This window comes from Elephantulus edwardii, unplaced genomic scaffold, assembly GCF_000299155.1.
Source record: "Elephantulus edwardii isolate Elephantulus edwardi_28Jun2011 unplaced genomic scaffold, EleEdw1.0 scaffold00350, whole genome shotgun sequence".
Taxonomy (NCBI): domain Eukaryota; kingdom Metazoa; phylum Chordata; class Mammalia; order Macroscelidea; family Macroscelididae; genus Elephantulus; species Elephantulus edwardii.
Genome location: NW_006400100.1, coordinates 7,970 through 14,043, shown reverse-complemented (window position 1 = coordinate 14,043; position 6,074 = coordinate 7,970). Strand labels below are relative to the sequence as shown.

The window sequence follows — 6,074 nt, the reverse complement described above, 5'->3', positions numbered from 1 at the left end:
TGAATATAGGAACTCGAGGTTTGAATTTCTTCTTCAGTTCCTTGAGCTTAAGAAATGCTGAGTGAGTTCAGCCCTTTTGATTTTCTGACTCCAGCTCCTTGCACATTTCATTGTAATATTTTGCTTTGTCATCTATGCTGCCCTTTGGAATCTTCTGTTCAGCTCTTTAGTATCTTGAATTCTTCCTTGTGCTTTGGAAACACTACTTAGTTCAAAATTAGGAAGGGAGTGTGTTAGAGATGCATCCTGTCTTCATACCCTGTCAATCTATATGTGGAACAGATAATTCAGGAAGCTGGAATTTATGAGGAGGAGTGTGGCATCAGGATTGAAGGAAGACTCATAATGCTATGCAGGTGATACAACGTTGCTTTCTGAAACTGAGGAGGATCTGAAGTGTTTGCTGCAGGACTAAGACTAAAGACTAAGGACTGTAGTCTTTAATATGGATTGAAGCTTAACATCAAGAAGACAAACATTTTCACCATTGGGCCAAATGGCAGCACCATGATGGATAGAGAAGAGATTGAGGTTGTTAACAAGTTCAGCTTGCTGAACAATCAACACTCTTGGCACCAGCAATCAGGAAATCAAAAGATGAATTGCATTGGGGAAGTCTGCTGTCAGGACCTCCCCAAAATGCTAAAGAACAATGATGCTGGTCTAGAGACTAACGTGCACCTGATCCAGGCCATGGTCTTCACAATTACTTGCTATGCATCAGATAGCAGGACAATGAGGAAGGATGACAGAAGAAGAATCAAAGCCTTTGAGTTATGGTGCTTGACAGGAGTACTGAACATACCATGGACCGCCAGGAGAATAAGGAGACTGCCTTGGAGAGGGTGAAACCAAGTTTCTCCTTGGAGGCAAGGATTTTGAATCTCCTCCATTTAGGTACATGGCCAGGAAGGAGCAGTTCCTGGAGAAGGACAACATACTTGGAAAGATGGAGGGACAGCACAGGAGAGGAATAATCCTGATGAGACAGAATGACATAGTAACTGGGGCAGTGGGATTAGGGGTATTGGAGTCAGTGAGACTGGCTTAGTATAGGTCTGGGTTCAGAGCTATTGTACATAGGGTTGCTATGAGTTGCAGGCAACTTAATGGCACATAACAACAGCAGTCCTGTGGTAGCAATAAGCAATGATACTCCAGAACCTCAGGCAGCAACTTCTCCCTCCACACTAAGAGGATAAAACACCTGTTAAAACTCCTTAAACACCTCCTGAAGAGGAAATTTTAATTCTTCCTAGAATTTAAATTTGTGCCTTGCTATATGCCCCGTCCAGTAGTTAGGGAGGCCCACTGGAAACAGCATGAGAGTCCATGTCTCCTTTAGTATAGGAGATTTAAAGAGTTTTAAAGATAAACTAGGACGTTTTCCCATGATCCACAGAGATTTATATATAGAGGACTTTCAGAATGTTGCCACTAATTTTTATTTAGCATGGAAAGAGTTGACAAGTTTTGCTCTCTTTCACAGCTAGCAGAAGGAACTCAGGTAGTTCCCAAAATAGATCCAGTTTGGAACTATCAATTAGAAGAGCTGGGGCAGAGGGACAAGCTACTAGAGATTATATGCAGAGTTGTTTTATAGAGGGAACGAGAGGTATTTGGGTGAAGCCCATGAACTATTCTTGTTGTGTACTGTAGAGTTGGAATCAACCCATAGTTGACACTCCAGTGGGTTTTCAGAGGCAGTTAATCCCATGGAAGGAAAATGCCCACCCTTCTCCTATGGAGCAGCTGTTGGCCTTGAACCACGTGTTTTTGGGATTGCTGTGCAGCTTCTTGCCACTAGGCCACTAGAACTCCCTTGTACTATTCTAATTCAGCAGAAATAACACAGGAAAAGAAAAAGAACCACATAACTTGTAGAAATAGGTTGACCAAAACAGTACAGAAATTCACTTACTTAGTCCCAGGGTCTCATGAGAGAAGAATAGTGATGAATTCCCATTTCATCAATCAGCCTGGCCTTAATATCATGAGAAAACATCAGAAAAAAGCTTTACGCCCTCAGTGTGAATAAATGACACAGGATAGGTATTGGAAACCCTGCAAATGTGATCTGATTTTCTTGCATGATCAAATCATAGCCCTAGATTTCTAGTTAGCTGAAAAGAGTGGTGTGTGTGCCCTTTGAAAAACTTCTTGTTGCTTTTATGTAAACATTTTAAGATTAGGCCATATTTCCAAGAGAAACCTTAGCCGAGGAACTAGCTGAAAATATCTGAGAAAAAAAAATGAGAGGTTGGTTTGGTTTCTACATCTTTCAGGACCATTAATTACTATTAATTTTCGGACCATGTATCTTAAACTTGATTGTGAACTTTGTTTACTCTAGGCTTCAACAAGTTCAGAACAAGATAATGATCACAAGCAATTACTAGCTTGTCCTACTCTTATTGACCAGGTAGTAGCTACTTTTAGGGTCAGAATAGGAGAAGCTTGGCCCTGAACTATAAAGCAGACCTACATCCACAAATCAGCAGGAAGTAGTCAGATTTCGTTGTCTAATTCCTTGAAGAATCAGGGCCGAATAACTACTCTCAAAAGGGAATGATAAGAGTGAGAATTGCTACATCTCTCTCACTCTTGCACAGGAGGGATTACAGTTGCACCAATGTGATAGTATTTCTGGCAGGTGCCCAAAGGTGGTTAATACCAGGAAGTAGTTCCCTCCCCAGCCGATCAGACAAGTGCCTAGGTGGGGCTAGAACCAAGTCTCATGAGATTGGGAATCCATAAAAGCAATGCCCACCTGGGCATCACTGTTTTAGTCTACTTTTTCTATTGACAGCATGCTGTAAGGTCTGGTTTAACCCCTGCCTTTCTAGGGGTCCTCCTTCTTCTTCTTTTTCTTCTTCTCCCGCCTTATTCTTTTGCATGACCGACTTTTCACTAGCTATGCTTCTTTCTTATTAATCTTAATAAATCCTTTTCACTTATTTTGATAAAAAAAGAAATAATACAACTTTGCAGTATACAGATGACACAACCTTGCTTGCTGAAACTGAGGAGGACCTGAAGCACCTGCTAAAGAAGATCAAAGACTGTAGTCTTCAATATGGATTGAAGCTCAACATCAAGAAAACAGTTTCTCACCACTAGGCCAATTGGCAGCACCATGATCGATGGGGAAGAGATTGAGGTTGTTAATAATTTCAGCTTTCTCAGCTCTACAATCAACACTCTTGGCAATAGCAGTAAGGAATCAAAATACAAATTATATTAGGAAAATCTGCTGTCAGCGACCTCTCCAGAGTGCTGAAAAGCAATGATGTCAGTTTAGAGACTAAAGTGTGCCTGATACAGGCCATGGTCTTTGCAATTACTTGCTATGCATCAGCAAGCAAGGCAATGACTAAGGATGACAAAAAAAGAATTGATGCCTGTGAGTTGTGGTGCTGGAGAAGAGTACTGAACATACCATGGACTGCCAAAAGAACAAAAAAGTGTGTCCTGGAAAGGGTGAAACCAAGGTGCTCTCTGGAGGCAAGGATTTTGAAGCTCCATCTCACATACCTTGGGTATGTTGCCAGGAGGGAATAGTCCTTTGAGATAGACATGATGCTTGGAATGGTAGAGGGACAATGCAGAAGAGCAAGACCCTAGGCAATATGGATTGACACAATAACTGAGGTAATAGGGGCAGGTGCATCAGAGACAGTGAGATTGGCTCAGGATAGGAAGGATTCAGAGCTATTATACATAGAGTTGCTGTGAGTCAATGGCATATAACAACAACATCAGGCATATACAGATTTAATCCAAACTTACTGATACTCACCTCTGGAGAGAGTTGGGGAGCTGGAAGAGGAATTTTACTTTTGAATTTATAACCTTCTGCATGATTTTAGTTTTTATAAAAATATATTACTATAACTTGCTGACAAAGCCCAAGAAGGGCATAGCCACAGGGCCATGGCAATAACAGGTCAAATGGCTAGACCTGTCTGTCTAGAGATGTCTGTCCTCACTGAAAAGTATATATTGAACCATCTGCAGAAAACTTAAGACCCACATCTTACACCATACACAAAACCCAACTCAAGGCGGATCAGGGACCTAGAAGTAAAAGCAAAGACCATAAAATTCATCAAAGAAAAGCTAAGAAGAACACTAGAAGCCTTAATTAACAGCATGGACAATCTTCCAAGCATAATGAAAACCCTACAACTAGGAGAGAACAAAATAGACGAATGGGAACTTTTAAGACTCAAGTCCCGGGGAGCTCTGGTGGCCTAGTGGCAAGAAGCTGCAACTACAACCCCAGAGGTGCACGGTTCAAATCCACCAGATGCTCTGCCGGGGAAGGAGGGGCAATCTCCTCCTGTACCAGTCAGATCTGATTTGACGGTACACACACACAAAAATAATAAAATTTAAAAAAAAAAAAAGAATCAAGTCCCTATGCACATCAGAAAACTTCATCAAGGTAAAAAGGAAATCCACAGATTATGGAAAAAAATGGCAATGACATATCTGATAAGGGATATATCTAAAATTTATAGACTACTCTGGTAACGCAACAAGAAAAAGGTAAACAACCCAGTCACAAAATGGGCACAGACACTTTACCCAAAAAGACATTCAGATAGCAAACACACGAAAAAATGTTGAAAATCCCTAGCTATCAGAGAGATGTAAATGAGATATCTTCTCACCCCAGCATCAATAGCAAAGTTCAACAGAGCAGTAAGCAACAAATTCTGATGAGGTCGTGGAGAGATTGGAATTCTTATTCACTGCTGGTGGGAATGTAAAATGATAGGAAAAATATAAAATTGAAGGCTGTCCGGTGCTTTCTCAAAAAGTTGGAAATAAAAATACCATTTGACCCAGCAATTCCACTACTGGGAATATACCCTAAAGAAACTTGAGCCATGACTCAAACAGATGTATGCATACCCAAGTTTACTGCTACATTATTCACAATAATAAAGAGATGTAAACAACTCAAGTGTCCATCAACAAATGAATAGATATAAAAACTATGGTACTTTCACACAATGGAACATTACACAGCACTGACAAAAGTAAACTCATAAAACATTATCCAACATGGGGGAGCCTGGAGGACATTATACTGAGTGAAAGATCTCAGTCACAAAAGGACAAATACTGCACAACATCACTGTTATAAAATAGGATATACATCAACACCCTTGGTATATCAGCAGCCAGGAAATCAAGAGACAAATTGCTTTGGGAAAGTCAGCTGTCAGGGACTTCTCCAGAGTACTGAAGAGCAATGACATCAGTCTGGAGACTAAGGTGCACCCGATCTAGGTCATAGTCTTAGTAATTGCTTGCTGTGCATCAAAGAGCTGTACAATGCCTATGGATGATAGAGAATTGATGCCATTGAGCTGTGGTGCTGGAGAAAAGTGTTGAATAAACCATGGACTTCCAGGAGAACAAACAGGTTCATCCTAGAGAGGGTGAAGCCACATTGCTACTTGGAGGCAAGAATTCTGAGGCTTTGTCTGACATACTTCAGGCATGTTGCAAGAAGGGACCAGTCCTTGGAGAGGGGCATCATGCTTGAAAGGGTGGAGGTATGGAGAAAGTGAGGGAAACCATCAATGAGATGGACTGATACAGTGATTAGGGTAATGAGGGTAAGTGTGTCAGAGGCAGTAAAGTTGGCACAGGATAGGGCAGATTTCAGGGCGGTTGTGCACAGGGTTGCTATGAGTCGCAAATGACTCGATAGCACATAACAACAACAACAACATGGGGGTTTGGGGAGAGAATGGGAAAAGAATTGATAGATAATGAACACTGTATTAGAAAAGATGAAGGTAATAACTGTCTGAAAGAAATATATGAGTAAGCTTTATATGAATGACAATAATCTGGAACAAGGGGTGCAGTGTGGGGAGGCCTGTGGAGGGAGGAGGGGAAGAAAATGTACAATGATTTTTTTTTTTTAAAAAAGAGTGTATATTGAATTGTTCCTGATCCTGAATTGCAATCTGTTAAAGAGCTGCACTGCAAACCCTAAGGCATGTGGTTCCAATCCACCAGCTGCATCACAGAAAAAGAATGGACAATCTTCT

The 6,074-nt window shown here is 41.0% G+C and overlaps 1 protein-coding gene across 1 annotated transcript in view; it reads right to left on the bottom strand.

The window, feature by feature from the left end:
• The window catches only part of MEIOB (meiosis specific with OB domains), a gene marked incomplete at its 5' end in the record, with an annotated part of 49,567 nt that overhangs the window by 40,867 nt on the left and 2,626 nt on the right, over positions 1–6,074 (bottom strand). The gene's annotated exons all lie outside the window — the stretch shown is intronic.